The sequence below is a fragment of the Corapipo altera genome, unplaced genomic scaffold, assembly GCF_003945725.1.
Source record: "Corapipo altera isolate COAL_440 unplaced genomic scaffold, ASM394572v1 0, whole genome shotgun sequence".
NCBI lineage: Eukaryota > Metazoa > Chordata > Aves > Passeriformes > Pipridae > Corapipo > Corapipo altera.
In genome coordinates, this window is record NW_020884872.1 from 51805245 (window position 1) to 51827634 (window position 22390).

The 22390-nt window shown below is 36.2% G+C and overlaps 1 long non-coding RNA gene across 4 annotated transcripts in view; it reads left to right on the forward strand.

The window, feature by feature from the left end:
- The first annotated feature begins 652 nt into the window (after window positions 1–652).
- Window positions 653–22390, forward strand: part of LOC113944393 — a 39277-nt gene continuing 17539 nt past the window's right edge. Inside the window, exons 1-6 of one of the 4 annotated variants that reach the window (XR_003526702.1) lie at window positions 653–1024; window positions 5816–5935; window positions 9226–9355; window positions 14092–14202; window positions 16253–16339; window positions 17544–17649. This is a non-coding gene — a long non-coding RNA (uncharacterized LOC113944393). Of the gene's footprint in view, window positions 1025–4328; window positions 5191–5815; window positions 5936–9225; window positions 9356–14091; window positions 14203–16252; window positions 16340–17543; window positions 17650–19616; window positions 20226–22390 lie in introns of those variants that run through there. The other 3 variants (XR_003526684.1, XR_003526666.1, XR_003526695.1) reach the window with 3 other exon arrangements.

A 22390-nucleotide genomic window follows, 5' to 3' on the forward strand; every position in this document is an offset into this window, starting at 1 on the left:
CAGTTGCATTCAGAACAATTCCACCAAGTCAATATATTTACTTTTATGTAAATGGTTCAGATTCAGATTCTTATCATTTGGTTTTATTTTTGGAAGGAAAATTTAGGAGTCCACATTGACAACCCATAACCTTTCTTTTTTCTGTACATCACTGCAGAACTAAGTGCTGTTTTCTATTCTCTGTTGTTATGGTAGCATGTTTTTCAAGATATTGTATTAATCTGTCTCCTACAGATTCTACTGTTTTTTCCTATAAAAAGCCTTGTAGATAGATATGAGATCTATGTCCAATTTGAGGTGTATCATATTAAAGAGATGGATGCCTTGAACTGCACGCAAAAGCATCCAGATGCTGATACTGCCGAATTTCATATTCTCTTGTTCTTCTTTTAAATTTTATTCCACAATACTTTACCAGCATTTTTTGAGTCAAAGTTCTGTGTTGTCCAAAATGCTCTACCCACACAAAAACACAAAAATGCATTTTGCAGTCTTGCCCCCAATATAATACTCTTTCCTCCATACTTAAATGTGGATCTAAAATAGATTTTAGACCTTTCAGTGAATGCTTTGCTGTGCACAGAGTCAGAAAAAGACACCATATGTGAGTCCAAAATACACTAACCCACGGAACAGAGCTTTCCCAGCAATATGGAAAATGATGTTAGCTTACAACAAAATTATGAACCACTTAAACACAAGAGCAGCAAGGCCCTGAGATTTGCTGGTTCAGAATGAATCAAGAAATCCTCCATATGCACATATTTTAAGGAAGTGCATTGATTAGATCATTGTTCTGACACTGACACTGCAGACATTTATAATCATGAGTTATTTAATGTATAAATGGCACATTGCCATTAATGACAACATTCACAAACATGCTTTTTTTTTTCTTTTTTTTTTTGTGTTCATCTCTCTATTTCAGATACTGAACCATTTACAACACCAAAGAAGCATAGAACTGGAAGGCAGAGAATAGTAGCCTCAGACCTCCTGGTTAGGGCTCTTTCTGGGAAAGCTGGTGATACAACTTTGAGCTGAGCTTATTAAATGTTAATCAAGTTACCCTTTTGTCTTTGTGTAACAGGCTCATACTCCTACACCCATTTACAGATGCCTGTTCCCAGTCCCAGTCAGGATTTCTTTCCCCTCAAAGTCAGCACACTCAACATTTCATTTGGCTGTGAAAGCAAAAAACTTGTGAAGGAGTCATAGGACAGGGAAAAGAATTAAGTGGAGATGGAAGGAGAAGGTGTTTTGGCCAATGATTAAACAAATGTTTCTGTAAGTAGCAAACCCACCTCGGACATTTTGTCACTCCTACAACTTCCTGTTCTTTTTTTTGTCCAGTCAGGCTTCAATCTACTACTTAGGCCAACAGATGAACTACTCACTTGACAGTTCTCTAACTAAGAAAGAAATCTTTTAGGGAGAAGGTCAGAGGAATGTATTTTTCTTCATTGCTTTGAAACTGGTGGCTAGTTGTGCCTACAAGGCAAAATGACAACCCTGACATCATTACTCTGAACCTTCTCAGACTGAAGCAGTGAGTGAGTTAGGACTCTTCTAGTCACTAAACTGTAAGATGAAATTGCACTTGCCACCAGTAGCATCTAGAAATAAAAGGGTGCCTTCTCCATAATTCTTTGAAACAAAGGACACTGACACTGATTTTCTGAGGCAAGTTCTGACTCTGGATTCCCAGTGAACACAAATGAGATTCCCAGTCGATATAAATACTTTTCTGTAGGTCTATATGATGTAAGTACTCCCCGGCAGTCATGTTGATAGCCATTATTTTGAGTTAGAATTCAAGGACCTGACTGTTAAGATTAAATTATTTGCTCATGGATAGTAACTGTGCTAGAAAAATAAGAATGTAGGTTAGAATTAGTTGTCTTCCTTGTTCTTCCTGTCATTGCATTCCAAAATGAAATATCAAAGTAAACCTTAGAAGTCAAATCCCAGTAGTGCTGGGAGTTATGTCTGTGCTGTAAAAGCAACAGAGATGGAAAAAACACAGGTTTTCATGAAAGTCTAGGGTGGAGGTTGTATTCCTGGTTCATCACATCATTTTGTTTCTTCCATTTTTTCTTTTTACTTTGTGTTTCCATGTCCTTCAAAGGAGCATGTTTTATTGACTACGTGTTAGGAGTCAGACCAATGTGTTAGGAGTCAGTCCACAAGCTTCTTGTGGACTTGCTGTTCAGGGAAGCAACTTACAGTCTTCCACATGCTACTCATAAGATGGGTTACTAGTACTTATTCATAGCAACAGATAAAGCTAAGCTAAGCTGCAAAGTGTGTTGATATTCTTGACTAAAAGGTACTGCACAAAATGCAAATTATTACTGTTCCTCTTCTCTTCATCATGACACCTCTTGGCTCCAATTTTAACACAGTATGCTCTTCTGTCTCTTCTTACAATTGTGTTATATTGTTCTCCTTGCTCCCTCCTATCACCTCATTTTTCCTTCCACATCAAGAAGCCTTTCTCAGTAATAGTTCTGGCAATTGGGCATAAGGAGTGTGCCCCACTCAGAAGCATAATAATATTATATCAGTCTAAAATGTGGTTATCTTTGGTTCGGCTCTGGATGTCATTTACAATAGTTCAATAGAATATTCAGTAGAATAGATGATGGATCTGATTCTTTTCACTTGTGTCAGACTTACTCCCATGTAACTCCATTGCCTCCAATAGCATTCAGCTGATCTTAAATGAGTAGTAATGGAATAAATATAGCTGAGATTTTTTTTAAGCATCCATAGCAGATCAAGTGTACCACATCAGTGGACTGCACATTTTTGTCATTAACAGTCAAAACTGTGAGACCTCTGTGGAACTCTACAGCCTCTAAGGGCCTATATAAAACACATAAGCACCAAAGATAAAACAATGAAGATATTAATTTTTCAAAATTGGGCAAAGAGAATTTGCCAGTTTTGGGGTATACCCTATCTACTGCCAAAGCATTTCCATTTTTACAAATAAGGGCACTGCTAATAAAACATATTTCCTGTAGCTTCTTTCCATGGGGAGTAGCTTAGAAACATAGGGGAGCAAGAAAATTCCTGGTGTTACTTCACAGTTTTCCTGACATAGAAGTACTAACCTGAGCAGGAATAGTGATCCAGATATGAAGATTCTTGCTAGGTTTGCATCAAATTATTTCCAACAGCATTTACTATTTACATAACACTACTAAAATATTTTTAGATGCTCTGTCCAAATAAATTTGTCACTGTGATCTCAGTGAAATCACTTTTTTCTTTCCAAAGAAATTTGCAAAAAGTTTTCTAATTCTTAGAGATAGAAGTAAAGAGTTCTAAAACTATTAATTACTAAACAGAAAAAAGAAACAACCTAAGAAATTAGAATTTAAGTAATCAAAATATTCAAAGCCACCTTTTGTTTTTTAATGAAAGACTCCTTGAAACAGCGATAACAATGTGAACCTGGGCTATAGAGGTCACACTGAACTCACGGAATTTTTTTTAGACATTACTGCCATGGCAGATAAGAGAAATTCAGTGCATGTACTATACTTAGATTTTAAAAAGGCAGCTGACAAGATTCTATTCCAGAGATAAATTTCTTAGCTACGGTCATCGAATGACAAGAATAATAGGGTAATGGACAAAACACTGGTATAATAGCAGAACACAAAAAGATACCTGAATATAGATGTTTCATCCTATTAAAGAAGAAAAAGGTGGATTGAATATATAAAATAAGAACAAATTTGAAGACTAGTCCTCTAGATCTCCCAGACTGGATGGTGCGCATGATTACAAAAGGGAAACCAAACATTGAATGAATCAATTTTTGTGCTTACTCCTCAGAGAGCTGAAGGTGTGTATATCTGTCAAGGATGGTCACACTGATGGAATTTAGATCTGTTGTGCCTGCATTATTGGACCAAGGTAGCACTTATGATGAGAGATAAACAGTTTTTTTAGCAAAGATTAAAAAGTCTACTAAGCTGACAGTGATTTTAATGTCTGGCAAACAGTGACTAACAGAGGGTGCTTCCAGCTTCTCCTGTGCATCACAGAGAAATGATAGGCATCAGAGTTCTTCCTGGGAGCAAAGAATGAGGAAGAAGAAGTGGGTCTGAGTCAAAGGAAAGCTGAACCACCAAAACCATGAAGCAAGCAATATGTTTACAAGCAAATTGAGATACAAACTCTGTATAGTTTCTGAAGCATAGAGTAGGGGGAAAGAAAGTCCGTAGCATGGATGAAAGATTGTTGGATTCCCTTCCTCCAAACACTACTCTGCAAAGCTCTTCCACTTGGTGTTTGTGCAGGGTGCACTTCTGTACTATGTGTGGCAAGTATTTTCCTGTAAGACTTAAGAAAAATCTTGAAACCAAGCATAAATACAAAGCTGTAATGTATATTATTATTAAATGTGAATCAATATGGTATTACACCAGTGCTTCACCAATAAGAAGAATTGCATTAAACTGGTAGCACAGTAAGAGAATGGTTGTTTACGGAACAGTGACGGGGAAAGAAGAAGGAGCATCCGCGAGTTCAAGGAATAGGTAGGAAAGTCTCTTTGTGGAGGAAAAAGTACTGAGGGAAAAAACCCACAGGGCAGATGTATTGGTCTGGATAAGACTATGTGGTATTATGTTTTTATTAACTAGTCATAAGTGGTAGAGGTTCTGAAAACATGTAAGTAAAAGCATTCTAGGAGTACTGTGAAAAATAAACAGGATAATTATTATAAAAATGGTACTCTCAAAGCTCTCAAAGCATTTTTTATTAAATCCAAAATTATACTGATGTAACATTAAGAATGAGATTTTAACTGAAATGTTTAAACCAAAGGTTTCTTCAAGAAACCCTCACACTGTTCCCATGAGTATATGCATAACAATAGATTCTTTCATTGTGTACTGAATTTTTGCATCAGACACTGAATAATAATTATTTTCCACTGTAGCTTCACCCCAGCCTACCTGGAGTTTCACAACACCACAGAAGAAAGCTGCTTTCTGAATAGGCAGCTCCTCAAAGAGGCAGTGATCTACCAGATGCTAAGAGGATACACAGAAACATGAGGGAGGGCTTAAGCCAGTATATAGGAGAGAAACCAGATGTGTGAGAAACATTATACAGGCACTGTCAAAAATGAAGAAAGAAATAGCTTGAAGAAGCAGATGGGTGGACAAGGTGACAATAATATCAAATAACAAAACAGACAACAAAATGCCTGGGGGTAGGGGGGTGTGGAAAGGAAAGAAAAATTCACAATACTTAAAGAGATAAAACCAGGTAAATATGAAAATTTTTGAAAGTAATGAGGCACTCATAGGTTTTTCTAAGATGTGTGTATGCAAATTCAAGAAGTATAGCAAAGATGACATCATTAGTAATAATTGTTAGAGCTCTGAATTTATCAACGTCTCAAACAGGTTAATGACTGTGGTGTACAGCTGCATCTAGAGTTACAGCTGATCTCAAAATGAAAGGTACAAATGCCCAGATCCTTTTAGGTACTGTTTAAAAAATTTAAAAAGAGTTATATACTTACATTGATTCAATCTTAATTGATCTACAGAATCTTAAAAGAGGCATAAAATCGTCCATGCACAAAGCTGTACGATTTTATTGATATTATTCAAACATTATTGCTATCTTTAGCATTTAGTTCACATCATGCAAAACTCTTGTATAAGTAAACCATAGTTAGTTGATTTGCAGTTGTTATTAGCTGGCAATGTCTGCATTCAATTTTCAGCGGACCCTAAGGTTCCACTCACAACACTGCAAATTTTTGAATTGATTTTTCATTTAGGTATTTTCCCTCAAAAATCTCAACAAACAATGGGAGGAAGAAAATGGATACCAACCTAGAACAGCTTCATTGATAAAATGAACTTGATCTGTGTCTGATAAATCTTGATATTCAGGCAAGGTGAGTGTTTCAATAGCTTTTTCTATGGTTTTACATTTAATTTGCATGAATTAAAATAATTGACCAAATACAGAGGATATTAGAATCCAAGCTACTATGTCTTTGGAAGGCATAACATCTTTGGGTAGTATTAGAAAAGGGATCTGCCTAAAGGAAATTCACCTCTTTACAGTAGGTCAGTAGCCATGGAAAATTTCAAAATGAACAAAAAGTAGGCAACAACATGGAGGAAAAAGAGGACTAAGACTAAACAAAAGAAGTTAAAAGGTTGGTTGATTTGCTTTCTTGCACAGTTCCTACACTAATTTTTATCAGAGTGACTTCTGAGTTATGTTGTTCAAAAGAAAGGAGAAAACAGGATAAAGCTAGGATAAATTGACTAATAGGAGCAAGACATCAGTGAAAGAAACAGTAAGGCCTCAAAAAGATAGTGAAAGTAATTTATTGACAGCCTAGGTAAGCATTGCTAAAAATTTTAATGAATTCTGAGCCTCAGTGTTCACAGAGGAGGATTGGGAACAGATGCCAGAAACAGACATAAATTTAACAGCAGAGGTGGAAAGCATACTGAAGAAACTCAAGATCGTGCCAGAAGAGGTGACCTAGAAATTAGAACATTTAAAGACTGACAAAACTAGAGGACCAGAAGGTACACATTTGATGAAGCGTCCCAGAAGAGATAGGGAAACCTTTAGGAAGTTTATTTATAATCTCTTTGGAACTGAAAAGGGCAAAGTAGCACATATTTAAGAAGTGATCTAGCTAAAATCTAGAAAGCTTGACTTGTAAGATGAAAGGTGAACCAAATACTTTGAAAGGTAAAGATATCAATTAATTACCTGGATTTTCTAAAGCTGTACAAGGCCATGAGCATGAATTTCAGAATTACTCAGAAGTCCATTTCTATCTTAAAACCATATGAATGATTATTTATCTAATAATACCTTTCAGTTCCGTGTTTCCTAAGTTTGGTGTTTTTCCCCTGTTAATGAGCTCTATAACAGGTGATCATTACTAATGTACATAAACATTGGAGACTTTGCTATATAGTTCTAACAATATGAAGACATTGAAAGCATTGGATCATGTACTTTGAGAGAAAAAAAATCTGTAACATGTCAAAGAGAATTAACAATGAAACTGAACCTAAAAATATAGAACAAAAAAAAAAAAAAAAACAAACACCAAACCAAACAAACAAAAAAAAGGAACGAGAGCAAAATGTAAGCTTTACTCCTTCCCCTCTCTGAAGAAGTACTACCATTTGTTTGAGATTTTGTGACCCTGGTAGGACTGGGTTCCCCACAGTTCAAGAAAGAGGTGGAGAGATGTACTGAAAAGAATTCAAATAAAGACCACAAAGATGATCAAAAGGCTGGGGAACCTGTCTTATGAGAAATGACTGAAGAAGTTCAATCTTTTCTTCTTGGTGAATAGAAGATGCAGGGTGACATTTTCACGGTATTCTAGTACTTAAAGGGCAGCTACAAAGAAAATGGAGGCTCTGTCTTCACAAAGAATGACACAGAGAAGACAAGAAGCAACAACTTCAAGTTTCCTTAGGAGAGGTTTCATCTTGATACAAGAAAGAAATTTTTTATGATGAGAACAATGAGTGAAGTCCTCACTCCTGGAAGTGCAATTAGGTAGGATGCTAAGTAATCTCATCTAGGCTCCCTTTCCCATGAAAGGTTGGACCAGATGATCTTTCAATATCCCTTAAAACCTGAGTTGTTCTGTAATTCTATTCTGTCATGAATTGGTTCATTTACCACGTCCTTTGGTGGGTTATGGAAATATGTACTCTTTTGGTAATACTGAGAAAATGCTTACTAATACACATAGCCGTATATTCTCTGTTCTGTGTGCTGGAGATGCTTTTGGTATTCCAGGGAATTATCTGTGTCACTGCTTCTGGCCATCTGCTTTTCTAAGGCTGAATCTGACATTGCCAGGCATTTTCTCTGCAGTCCAGAATGTCCTAGTCCTGCACCGCTCACCTACAGGATGCTTGAAATGGCTGCAATTTCCAGTCCACAACTCTCCTTGCTTGACAACCTTTCTTTAAAAACATAAATCTGACCCCGCATATGATTTCTAAAACTCTGACAATACAAAGTTTCCACTCATTCCTGATTTTATCAAAGGATTTTCCTGTGATATAATCCTCTAATCCAGAAGATTTATGAACTTAATTAAATTCAACAAAAAGAAACTATGACAACTACAGAGATACTTTGCTTAGTTTGCAAAAAAAGTTTAAAGAAATTCAAATGGATTAGGCAAAAACTACAGACAAATTCTCTCTTGAGTTCCTAGTAAAGGTTTTTCAGAGAACTTAAGAGAAGTTTACTGCAGGCCTGGTGATCTATGGTACTGACAGTATGTTACATTAGTGTCCCAAGGATTGACATATATGTTATAAAGGGTAGTTATAAGTTGTAACAGTTGTGAGTGAGGGAAATATCAGACAAGTATAAGGCCAAAGTAACACGAATAAGACATATTTTATTCACCTTATATAAAAGTAACCTGAAACACAGAATGTGCAGTAACAGGCTGAAATTTGATGACTGCACAAAACTTGAAAATAAGTCAAAATGAATAAGGTGGACACTAAAATAAAGAGCAGTTGGAAAGGCTAAGACCAAGGACAGATATATGGTTATGACATAATACAGAAAAATATAAGAGAAAGACACTGAAGATGAAAAGAAAGATTTTCAATTTTCAAACAGCAATACAGAAAATCTAGATGTAGGGAATATATCACGTAAACCTTTGACCCATTGCTTATAAGCAGTAAATTGTAAGAAACTGAAATTAGAGCCACATAAGAAGGCTCAGGAAATGAAATTGAGTGGGAATTATTTGACTGATGTAAAAATATGACCAGCAAAATAGTGTTTTATTGGGCATAAACCTCAAAACTAAAGGGTTAAAAATATCAAATAAGAAAATTTTGATAAGGACTCAGTTCTTTCTTTGGAAAGATTTCATTGAAATTAACAGGCTTCTTCATATATCTACATTAAAAAAATAAAGCTGCCCAAAACAAAATAGCTTTCACTTGTTTTTAGTTATCATTCTGATTACTCTGACCAATACCTCAGTTAGTTTATGATAGTATACTGTTCAATTCTGTGAATGTAAATTCACTGAAGTTCACCTTCTGGGAAAAAAAATGCTTGTCAAAATGCCCCGAACAAACGGATAGTCTTTTGATAAACAGCTGCAGTCAACCTCCTGCCTAATCCACCCAAACTACTATCACTGTATTTTTGTTGTAGGTCTCCTGTCATGTTGTTCTTTATCAAGAGGTATGCTCAGTTTTGGGACTGCTGCACCAAGATTTTCTAAGATCAGAGCATTCTGCCTTCAGAGAAGCAGAGCTGAGATCTCTCAGCAGCAGTCAGGAAGGTAGGGAAAGATTTCTCTCTCTGCGGCTGATTCTTTCTCTGAAAGTTTCTGGCCTTCTTTCTCCCGTAATGTTTCTGAGTCCACAGAGCCTCAGAAGAGCTCACCTTCTGATTCCTAACTATGTAGCTTCCTCTGAAATCCTTTTCTATATATCTGCTTTATTACCTCAACAGTGAATGTGAGGTTTACACTTCTGTTTGATTTCACTGAGATTATCTTGTGGGCTGGTGGGAACATCTGATATACATAGCCCAGTACAGCTTCAGTGACAATGGATATTGAGAAATCTGAGATACTCAGCAAGTCCTTCCCCTGAGTCTTCGCTGGCAGTCAGGCTTCCCACATCTCTCAAGTCCCTGAACCTCCAGATTGGGGATGGGGGAAAGAAGTAAGCAAAGAGCAGTTTGAGACCGTCTGGTGGAAGTGAAAAGGCACAAGTCTCTGGACCCTAATGACATGTATTGCAGGGTCCTGAGGCAACTGGCTGATGTGATTGAAAAGTCACACTCCATCCTATTTGTAAAGTCATGGTGCTCAGGTGCAGATTGGAAAAAGGGAAACTTCCCTTCTATTTTTAAAAGTAGGATAAAGGAAGATCTAGGGAATTACAGGGCAGTGAGCGTCACCTCTGTTCCTGAGAAGACCATGGAACATAACCTCGCCAAAGCAATGTTAGGGCACATAAAAGACAAGGAAGTGATCTGAGGCAACCAACATGGCTTCACTAAGGGCAGATTGTGCCTGACCAACATGCTGCCTTCTATGATGGAGTGACTGCAACAGTCAAAAAGGGAAGACCGATCAATGTCATCTACCTAGATTTCTGTAAGACATTTGACACAGTCCCACACAACATCCTTAACATCAAATTGGACACCTGTGTTTGAAGGGTGGACTATTTGGTGGATAAAGAATTAGCTGTATGGGTGCAGACAGAGAGATATGGTCAATGGCTCTATGTCTAGATGGAGGACAGTGAACAAATGGTGACTGTCAGGGCTCTGTCCTGGGACTGGTGCTCTTTAAAATCTTTATCAATGACATAGACAATGAGATTGTGTGCACCCTCAGCAAGTTTACAAATGACACAGACCTGAGCAGCGCAGTTGACACAACAGAAAGAAGGGGTGCCATCCAGAGGGACCTGAGAAGTGAGCCCATGAGAACCTCATGAGGTTCAACAAGTCCAGGTGCAAAGTGCTGCTCTGGTAATCCCAGACACAAGTACAGACTGTAAGAAGTCATTGGCAGCAACCCTGAGGAGAAGGTGGATGAAAAGATTGCAATGTTTGGAGACTTCAGCAGTGTTTCTCCCCCTCTACTCTGCCCTCATGAGACCCCATCTGGACTACAGCTCTGGGGTCCTTAGCATAAGAAAGATGTGGACCTGTTAGTGTGGGTATAGAGGAGGGTCACAAAGATAATGAGAGTACTTGACCATCTCTCCTACAAAGACAGGCTGGGAGAGCTGGGGTTGCTCAGCATGGAGAATAGAAGGTTCTGGGGGGGATCTCATTGTTTTCCAGCACTTAAAGGGGGCTTATAAAAAAGGGAGATTCACTTTTTGCATGGGCAGATAGCAATCAGGCAAAGGGGAACATTTTTAAGCTAAAAGAGGAAAGATTTAGTTTCAATATTAGGAGAAAATTCTGTAATACCAGGATGGTGAGAGACAGGAACAGGCTGCCCAGGGAATTTGTGGATGCCCCATCCCAGAAGATGTTCAAGGCCTGGTTGGATGGGGCCCAGAGCAACATGATCTAGTGAGTGGCATCCCTGCCCATGATAGAGGGAGCTGAAACTAGATGATCTCTTCCAACCCAAACTGTTCTATGATTCTATGATCCACAGTTGAACCCTTATACGCAATGAGCTGAACACCTGGGTAAGAATGTGGCTGGTTTTTCCTGATTCTTGTGCCCATCTTCAGATATCTTATGTTGTCATGTACACACAGAAGGATATAAACACAGCAGGATATAAACAACATGAAAATCTTGGGTTGGGTCCAAACTGCATGTTTCCCACATGAGCATATGATTCACCAGTAAGTAGTTCAGTTAACTTAAAGAAAATGTAAAGTCATTAGAAGCACTGAACATTTGGGAGTTTTTTTAATGCTTTAACTATAATTAATAAGTGTGGTAACAGGTTTTTGTGAAATGGTACAGCAGATAACATAGAGAAAAGACAGTGGATTTTTTTTTTTTTTTTTTGAGAGAGAGTTCTGCTTTTTATAGTAATTGGGATATAAACACCTAAAATCAGGATTTTATACTAAAAGGGCAAGCTAACCTTACTAATGGTGATTACTCACTGTATAATAGAAAAGGAAATAAAAGCTTTTTTATAAAATGTACCAAATCCTAAGAGTGCTGTTAAACTCATTAAAGAAAAAATGAAGTTTGAGAAACTGGTCTTATTTTTTTTCACTCCCAGTAGAGTTCATTTCTACTTCAACAACTAAGCCAAGGTCACATTTAACTCACTTCAATTTCACCCAGTGCACAAGCTAATGTCAATAGTACAGCTGCCATGCAGAGCTAAAGACTGATGGTTAGACAAAGCCATTTACACAAGGCTGGGTCTTTCATCTTCTCTCAGCTAGTGACATAAGAAAGCACTGAGGTTATTCTCAACTAGAGAGTAAAACTGGCATATTAGAAAAAATGTTATTCTCCTTAGCTGTCACACAAAGGATCTGAAGAAATGTAGAAATGTTTTTTTCCTTGGTCATCTAGGGAGATCACAAAGTGACTCTAATAGCCTTCACTCTGAAATTTTCACATGGTTTAAGTGATTGCCAAGTCTGATATTTTCCATTTACACTTCATTGCCATCAGAAAAAGAAAAAAAATCAATATACCTACCTACTCAAGTGTGTCACAGGATGAGCTTATAAAAGAAGACATCAGTCTTTTTAGGGCATGAAAAATATACTTATTCAAATATATCTTATTTAAAATGACATAAATTGCAGTGGTTAGTCAAGATTCGATTTCCTCTGAAATATAAGACTTAAAATATTCCCTGACTTGCCAAGGAATAAGAATCCTTCAAACTGTTGATATGTACAAATGTACTCGTTTTCTCTTGTAAGTTATACCTGCCACAGTGTACCAATATGAGTGACTACCTTTAGGATTTTTAAAGGGAAGGTGAGATTTAACATATTATCACATTTCTCTGAGAAGATACAAATAACTGGAACTTTGCCAAAACATGGGAACATAGCTTTTTTTTTTATTATTTCAGTCATACTATGTGTATGAATTTGAGTTGCAGCTTGTTGGCCCTAATATGATTCCACATTATGTCATACTGTTCTAACAAGCTCAACCACCCTAAGCAGAACTCTCTTCCCCTTGCATGCTACAGCTCTTACATATTTTATCTGTCCTGTTAAAGATTTCTAGCAATTTCCATGCAACAATATGCAATGCCTTTGTTTTAGATTAATAAAATATCATAGGTACAATGGAATTGTCTTGTCAAAGATTTGACTGCTTGGCCACTGTCAAGAACATTTGACAAGTGAGAGCCAAATTTGTCCCTGACTGTTTTGCTCTCAATGGAAGTTGACAGGTCATCATTCAACTTATGATGTCGTTTCAACCCCATTATCGTTTTTACCTTGTTTTAGCACCTCTCTCTGGCAAAGGTAGTGAGTAAGATATTGAAGAACTGAGGTGGTATTTCAGGCTATCTGCCAACATGTGTTGAATAATAATGGAATTTATTTGCTTGTGAACTGAGCTATTGAATTTAGACTTTGAGGGGGTCACCTCTGTGATTTGTCCCATCCCCAGCTGGTCAATCATCTAAAAAGAGAAAATTACCAGGGTCAATTGTGAAACTCTTTCCCCTATGTGGTAGCACAACATACCAACCATACAACTACTAGGCCATCCCCCACAGTTACAAGTATTTCAAGGTCAATTTATCAATTTAACAGCTTCATCTTCTTAATCACTAAACTTCTGTCTCTTTGAGCTTGTGCTGAAAGACTGGGGCTGCTAATTAAAATGGAGCTTTACTAGCAAGTACACAAATTAGATCCTGTCAGTAAGTTTATTCTAACTATTGGTCATTTCTAAATGCCTTTTTAATCCCCTAATTTTTACATTAAAATTCAAAAGCCTAACAATCTTAATCACCCCTACATCAAATTCATCATTAAGAACAGGAAGCCAGATGGTATAATTTTGATTTACCGGACTTCAGCGTGAATTAATGTACTGAGTGCCGATAATGAATACATCAAACCTGATATTGCAGAAACCTATGAATCTGGCATGTTAAATTAATAACACACTTTGCACAATGAAAGCATGTAAGCTCATATAAAACTGAGGAGTAATGGTCCCTTTTATTTTAAATGGTCTTTATTAGCCTGCAGTTTTGACTCCTAAAAAAAAAGATATGAACATAGTGCTTAAGAAAGTTCTGTCTGTTTCCTATCTGTTCTTTTTTTTATGTAGACATGAAGTCAAATGAAAATAAAAATCCACCTCATTGAAAACTTTATATTTGTGAAAGATATATTGGTGAAGAAAGGGCCCCAGTGAGTTGCCTAAATTCATAAAATATGTTTTGAAATTATGGTTAAAAATTTGACAGGCATACTTAAATACACTTACCCCAAAAAGCTGTAGTACAATGTTGTTTGTAAAATGTTGTTTGCAAAATTCCTTTATTTCTAATGTGTATTGCTTCTTTTTCCAATATACCTATAGTGAATGCGAAGCTGAATAACATTTTGTTAAAACAGAGCATCAGGAATTGGTTTTACTGAAGAACAGAGGAATCATACATTTGGAAATAGTTGCTATAAAAAGAAGTACTAGGTAGGTAAGGAACCATGTTTACCACATTTTCTGATTATCTAGCTATTATACAGCATGGAGATGGCATAGAGATTAACATTTTAGAAAGAAAATTGATGGATATCAAATTTGAGCCAGTGAGTAGCTTGTGTTCTAGCGGTGAGAGATTACACAGAGCTGAAATTACTTAAATATATCACTTCTGAACACATAATTTCACATTTACTTAGTGTAAATTAAAAATATGTCAGTTGTTACATACTCTTGTAGACCTATAAATACAAAGATCCCACCTAATTCCTATTCACACCAAAGACGAAATTGCTTTCAATTTTAGTGATAGCAGGATCTGGCTCAAATACTTAAGTGTAAGATCTGCAGCTTCCTTTTCAAATATATAGTGGTAACACAAAGAGAAGTAGTTTCACCAATCTGAATTCTAGCTCCAAAGTGTGGTTGCATTTTGTAACTTCTAAATGAAATACAGTTTGAAATATTTTTACCCTGAATGATCTAAAATATACAAATGTAGACCTATAGACCATAAGCCAGAAAGGCAGGATGAGACTGGTCTCAGTTTTGGAAACCACAGGTTGTATGCTATAAAAGGATTTAGAGAGTTAGAAGATGCCTAGTCCAGGCCTGATCAGGATAAAGTTGACTGAATAAGTTAACATGAGCATAAACATTTCCCTGGGTTTATTCTGTCTCTCAATTTCCAAACAGAAAGCGAATGTTTCAACTGTCTCAGTGTAGCTGTAGGAAATATATTCCAATAGTGAGGGTAGTCTAATACCAGGGAAGACATTGCAAACCTGAATTAGGTACTACTTTCCAGCTAGTTTTCCTTATTGCATGAGTGTGTTCTTGCACTTACCACTATGGCATACAATTTGTACTACCTAGAGATAAACTGATAAGATTGATTCCTAAACAAAACAAGGCATGCATTATGAATTTTTCTAGAGAAGATATAAAAAACCTCCTATCCGTCTTCTTTATATATTTAGTGTTTTTACCCTTCAAAGAAGTAGTACTTTACTAATATTTGGGGAGGGAGAAAAAAGGTAGTTGTTTCCAAGAAAAGAAATTTATGTACAAACCATTCTAGCAACTTGGATAGAAAAAGCGTGTTGTTCCTGGGTGGAAATGTTTCTCACTCTTAAATCTCTAGCTGAAGTTCATTTGACAAACCTATTATAAAATGAATAAATGTAGCTCTGTGTGATTTGTCCATTGTCAACATGTTAACACAATTTATTTGAAGGTAGATTGATGAAGGGTGGCTGAAGGAGTTTACTCTCCTGAGTTAAAGAATAGAAAACCCTTTTTCCTTAGCATTTCTTTTTTTCTTAGAAGTTCACAAGAGTAGATATACAATTATCCTCGACTTGCTGATGCAAAGGAACAGAGCATTTAGTTTCTTGTCACTGTCTCTGAAATTCCTAAAGGTACAATTAGCATTTCATTTGACATAATGTTGAAAGGTTCATAGATTGATCTTCCCTAAAATGCAGGAAGAATTTTTTGAAATGCAAATTTTGACATTTATTAACTTTTATTCCAGATCTGTTTATAGACTGTAAAACTGTGCATACATTTAACTCAAAGAAGCTAAAAGGACAATGTTTAGGTGGATACTCTGTGTTATAATAAAAGTCTATTTTATTGTTTCAACAATGAAATTTTTATTATCAGAGATTTATGATATCAGCACAGCAGTTTTTACTGCATGATTCACAGTGTTTTTATAGATGTATATTCAACAAAACAAGGAGAGAAATTGTACTGCAGTGCTCTCTCTCAGGAGTGCATTTCCCCATTGAAATAATGTCAGCAGTTTTCCACCTTCAAAGCCCTATGTTTTCAAATCAATTAACAATTCTAATTGTGCTGGAACAGTTGTTCACTTAGCTTGGCAAATGGGACAGGAAACATTATTTCCTTTCTTCGCCTAAAACGAAGACTTTAATCTTCTGAACCATATTTAACATATAAAAAACACACAACTGAAAAGTTAGGCAGTTTGGAAACTCACTCAGTTGTAAATATTGTTTTTCTCCGTGTTCAGATCTTGATAGAAGAAAGGAGCAAGAGCACTACAGTTTCCCCTCTGGGTGCCAGCAAACCATCTTAGGATTCATTCTGAATATTTCAGGTGAGATTTGTATCTATCTGGACAGATGTAAGAGTTATTGCTTTTGCAAGATGGTAAAACAAACACTGATTCTGACCGAACAAGTGATACCAGAATACAGATCTGTATCATGTTACATAGGTCTGACATTAAGTAATGCAACATGCCAGAACCAAGACTTAAAGGTCAAAATTACATTCCATTTTATTTATATACATGTATATTGTGTGCTTGGGTAGAGGCATAGCAAAAGACATAATTACTGTGTCTTCGTACAAAGACTAACATCCAACAATTAAAATAAATATGCCTGTTTCTTCTGCAAACCCCAGAGTGATTTACCAGATGGGTAAAATAATATTACTCCACTTAACAAATGGAACAATCTCGTGGTATAATGTGGAATCATGTAACAAGCCCTTTCAGGATTAAAGATAGTGCTTCATACTGAACAAAATAAAAATCCGCTAGCAAAATAAAAGTATAAATATGGATTTAAGGCTTTATCTTTGCATAGCACACTTACACTACTCAATAGGTCATGAAGTGAGTAATAAGGTGTATTATTCATATCAAGAGAAGTACTCAGTACAGATTATCTGTATGAAGGATCTGGTGAGCATTAACATATGTATTTACCTCAGTCCTAGCCTTGTGTAAGGATTTGCCAAGAATATGGTAATGCTCTGTGCATGTAATTCCTGGATGGTTAGAACACCATTTTTACCACAACTGCCTTAGTGCAATCTAAGGAGTCTTCACATGCATAGCATTGTTGGAGATACTTTTTTAATATGATACCTATTCAGATCTATTCCAAGAAAGAGATAGACTTCCACTGCTGTTGTGGGTTTTTGTTCTTTTACTGTTTCACTGTCATTTAAATGTCTTGGCTATTTATTTCTCTGCTTGTGTGATGGTGAATTTAGACAGGAGATCAAAGTAAAAATGGCAGTAGACTTTTAGGAGTTAATTAGAAATTCAGGGTCTAGAGTTGAATTTATTTGAGTACACAAAGATTAAAAATTTTTCCCACCCTTTCCTTTGTTTCACACTGATGCAATTGTTCTACATCCTCATGACTAAACTCGGTATCTCACTGCTGAGATGGACACTTTCTTATTGCATAATTTTAATTTTTCACTGATGAGGAAGGTGTCTCATTTGTTGCATCTCCTAGAGGAATGGGATCATAGAAAGTTATTTGTCCTGGTATAATTTTTAGGTTTCTGATTCAGAGCCTGAAACTTGACTCAAGACAGGGGGAAACTCATCAGCAACTGTGTTCCCTTAGGGTAGTGAAGAAAAGGATGCAAGAAAAAAGTGGATAATGGTCAATACCTAACTGCCATTCATGAAATTATAATAGCATTTGACATGGATTTAGTTCTTTTTGTCTTCCTCATTATTGTACACCTCTTTGCATCAGCTTGGTATCAGTTCCTTATTTTGTAAATGATGATTTAATCTAGGCATTATTCAGGGTATTTAGTCACAATGACTACAGCATCTAAATTCAGGAAAGCCTGTCTGCCATCCACAGCTGCCAAATCTTCACTTTTTCTGTCCTCTCAGTGGTGATGAGCAGTCATAACACCAAAACTAGGTAGTGATAGGAGACAGTATTAATGTGATTTGCTCAATGATTTTGTCTAAGCTGATAACAGAGATTACAGTAGAATGTGGATATGTGTGTGCCACTGCAGATGCACAGACATGTTTTACCACATGTAAATATATTTTTAGAGCAGTGCAATTTCTAGGATTAGGTCTAGGCACCTAAACTGAGACTTAGAGGGAAATTAGATCAAAACAGCACTCTTGGAAATATTTGTTGCTCAGTGGGCACTTTGATTTATCAGTTTCCAAGAACAGCAGGAGACACACTGTGATGCCCTAGTTCTTGCCTAATATTCCTTTTCATTTCAGAAATTGAGCCTTTCTCTATTTAAGCTTTGTTGGGACTCCATGCAGTTTTTCATACTCATTTTCTCCCAGCACTATCAAGATCCCTAAAAAATACAAAGCAAATCTTTCTCTCTCTCCCTGAAAAAGAGTGATGTTCTATTTTTTTCCCATGTTTACCGGCTAGAACATCCATATAGGCAGTCGCTGTTCCTTTACATTGTCCCGGGAGAAGGTTCTATTTGCTAGAACAGTAGCAGTTTTGAATGCCTCCACTGAGTGTGAATGTTTAGGGCACCCATTTCAGGGGGAGAGTCCTGTATTTCTTGTCCCTACTTGCATAATCACATTGCTGAGCTTTACATTCAACAGTCATTGGTTTATATGCCAAAATGACATATATTTTCAGGGATAGAACCTAGAATCACTGAGCAGCCAGCATCACCAGACTAGAAAGCCATATTCCCAGTTTATTTTTCCTTTCTGGCCCAATGAATCTCAAATCCATCTTGTCACAGTAAGTATATCTTTATAACCAGGTTAAAACAAGAGTAGTTTCTTCCAAAATGTACTTAGCTTTCAAGGCCGAAACATAAAAATATTTGTGTCTCAAAAGCATATTTTTTCCCAATTTCTGACAAATGATATAATACATTCTGTTATCCCATTTTACAAATGTTAGTTTTATCTTGCATATTTTCTTAGGGAGAACGAGCAATGCTCTTTACCCAGAGTAGTGAGGGGAGCATTCTCTAAATAAAAGATAACAGCAGAGCAGGCTTCAGCACTGAATCTTTGTTGTTCACACTGCTTAACTCTTAGTTCATACTCTTCCTATGCTGACTGCAGGGCAAATCTCTCTAGAGGAGACTAGTCCTAAGGAGTATAAAATCTGCCAATCAGAGTCTTTTGGCCTCAAAGAGAGAGGTCAGAGACTGGTCTCTGGCCCATTTTTATTTACTGGTGTAGATACACCCAAATTGGCTGCAGTGCTTCACTTTGAGAAACAGGTTTGAGAAGTGTGCTGTAGATGGCTACACAGACATATCTTTTTCTTTTAATAGGAATTAAAGAGATTATTAAATTCTTGGGGGAAAAATATGGAGGAGCTTTCCTTCAAAAATCATTTTTTGCGGTGTGGATTCCTAGGTAGCAAAGTGCCTTTCCAAAGTCGCCAGGAAGACATCTCAAAGAAGGCATGCGACTTTAGCTAACCTTTGTCACTGGTGTTTCTCATTTAACCAACTTTAAGTGTTGTGGGTATTTCCCTTTAAGACAGAAAAGTATCTTGGGTACCTAATGCAATGTTACAATTTCTGTTCTAGAGGTACTGCCTAAGGTTAGGGACAATGATATCTGTCTCTGTCCTTTACCAAACTTAACCTTGTCACAGTTTGATCCTGAAAAGAACTCCTTGATCTGGAAGCTGCAGCTTGTACAGAACCTGCCTCTCATTTGCACTTCTGGAGAAGAATGAGCTATTCGCTCCTGCTATGCTGCAAGGCTTATTCGCTTTGTGGTCAATTCTCAAATGTCTGTGAGAAGATTATCTGGGTTATGTATTATATGTGTCATGCTTTAAAAAAAAAGGAAATCCTTTTCTAGTCTCATTCCTTGCTTATAGTCTTGTTCTTAAAAGGTAAATATACTGAACAGAATGTGCTAGCATTTACTGTATGTGTGTGGGTTTTATGTGTTTAACTTTATTTGGGTACCCTGTCCCCTCCTCTCACTGTTCTTGGAGAGTTGGCAGCATTTATGCTTGAAATCTGTTGCTATAGAGTTATACCAGGTTTGGTTTTGTATCTAAAGTAGTGTGAACACCTACAATACTATAAAAACGGTCATTGTGATTTAGGATGGCTTATTCTTGGCCACTCTTTGTCCTTTCCACTGTGTAATTCATTCCTGCTATTCTCTTTTTTTTTCCTATTCTTTGTACCTGTGAGCAATTGATTTCTTTTGATACGAGGTTTGATTGATGCTGTCTTGGCTAGATATCTGAGCTTTTTGAATTTTGTTTCAGTGGTTTTAGTGCTTTGTACTGTGGTAATTGTGTAACACTTAAATATTACAAGTGCCTGAGACAAGACTAAATAAATAAAATTAAGTGTTGTGTGAAATGTTATCCTCTTTTGTTTTTCTTCATATATCTAGGTTTATTTAATTAATAGCTTGCATTTTTTGACTGATACTTGTTATAAAGTTAACATAATAATAACTTCAGGATTTCTGTCCTGAATTTTTTTTTATTTTTATACAAAGTATTGTATGACACTTATTCCAACCAAGTAGATTATTTTTCCTGTCATTTATTTATTATAGTTCAATGTAAATGAGATACACTTCATAATAATAGGACAATAACATATTTATTGTTCTTATTTTAATCCTTCAGCTTTATCTTAAGATATGGAATTAGAGAAAGGACTGGTTTCTCCTCTGTTACCATTGTTTATTGGCAAAAAATCTTATCTAATGAAAATATTCAATCCCCTTTTATGGAATTTTAGACATTTAACATCAGTTGAACAACCAGATTTCTGGACTTCATGTAAAAAAATGCAAGTGCCTTTACTATTCTGATTTTTAAAAAATCAAACATTCAGGGAAGTGACACACAAAACTTGGTATAACATGTCCACTTTTTGTAAGATTTATTCTTTCAGAGGATTTGCAACAGTTAGTTGAATAATTATTACAGTAGTTATTAGATGACAACAAAAAATATATTAAAACCCTGTGATTAGATAAATGTTTTTAACACAGTTGAAGCTAATGTGTATTTCTGTTAAATAAAATAGAGTTTATGGCATGTTTATGACAACTATGAAGGCTTTTTCTATTATTTTCTCTGTTTTGCCAACTTATGAAAAAAAATATTGTAGTAGTTTTCATGATTTCATATCCATACTGCACATGCTACAAGGCATTGGTACAACAAAACCCATGTTTATTAAAACATGAACATGCTTTCAGTATCACATCTAGAAATAGAGACTTGAAATTCTGACCCCAAGGTCTGATACAGTCTACCCTGTATGAAACGGTAACCACTACAGAGTATTTGAAATTAATGGAGTTGATTTTCCATTTCAAAGTACTCTGAATACCAACACAAAGCATTTTCATTTCACCCATTTTAATGGCTGGAAATCTGAGGTCGACTATTAGAGCAAAAATGTGTCAGTTGTTGTCCCAAGAGCAGTGTCCAAAGGCAGTGAGGAGCTGGTTTTGATACCATGACATTTTCAACAAGGGAACTTGTGTTCAACAGTTCTACAGTGAGTTCAGCATCATCTTCCAGCTTCACTTGATCACTTCGTCAGGCTTTTACAAGGGCTTTTGCCTAGACTTTACTTTGGATGCAGGCACAAATTCAGGATTTGTGAGAAATACGGGTATAAGTAAGAAGATTTTTTCAGTTGAATTGTTTTACTGATTATTAATTTCATCATTTAACAAGTATACTTAAATGTGCATAGGGAATTTGGTCAGTTGGTAGTGGAAAAAAAAAATCATTCACCTATCTTTTTGGTTTCTCTCATTAATCATGCAAAATATTGATCGTGCAATTATGATATGTGAAAGTTAAAATGTCAGTAAAATAATATACAGTTTCAGTACTTTATTAAATTGAGGGTGAGGGGAGGAGTGTCATTACTGGTCCCTCAATAACTCTGCAGGGGACGGCAGTAAGTTTGAGGAGAAGGTGAAGGTTGGAGAACCAGAGAATTTGCCTGGAAGACCTTTGCTTAGAACTGCTGTTTCCTGAATGACCTCTATATTATACATTGCTGATTTAGACTCTGATTCAACATATAAATTTATAAATTTCATAAATGCAGCTTGCTTGCAAAGGTTTTCAGGATTAAGCTTTCTGAGGGATGGCTTTATCACACAAATAGTGGGACCTTGATTACTCTTTTTTCTTTTTTTTTCATTTTTAGATCTACCAGTGGTGGTAAACCATTTAGTATTACAGAAAAGTCCAAAGAGAAAACATACTAATCTTACTAAAAATCTAAATACCTTAAATTTTCTTTTCTGCTTTATTTAAGCACAGTTGTGTACTATATTCCTCCATTACTGGACATCAGTAACTTCCAAAACATCTCTGGAGAGAGAGAGAGAGAGAGAGAGAGAGAGAGAGAGAGAGAGAGAGAG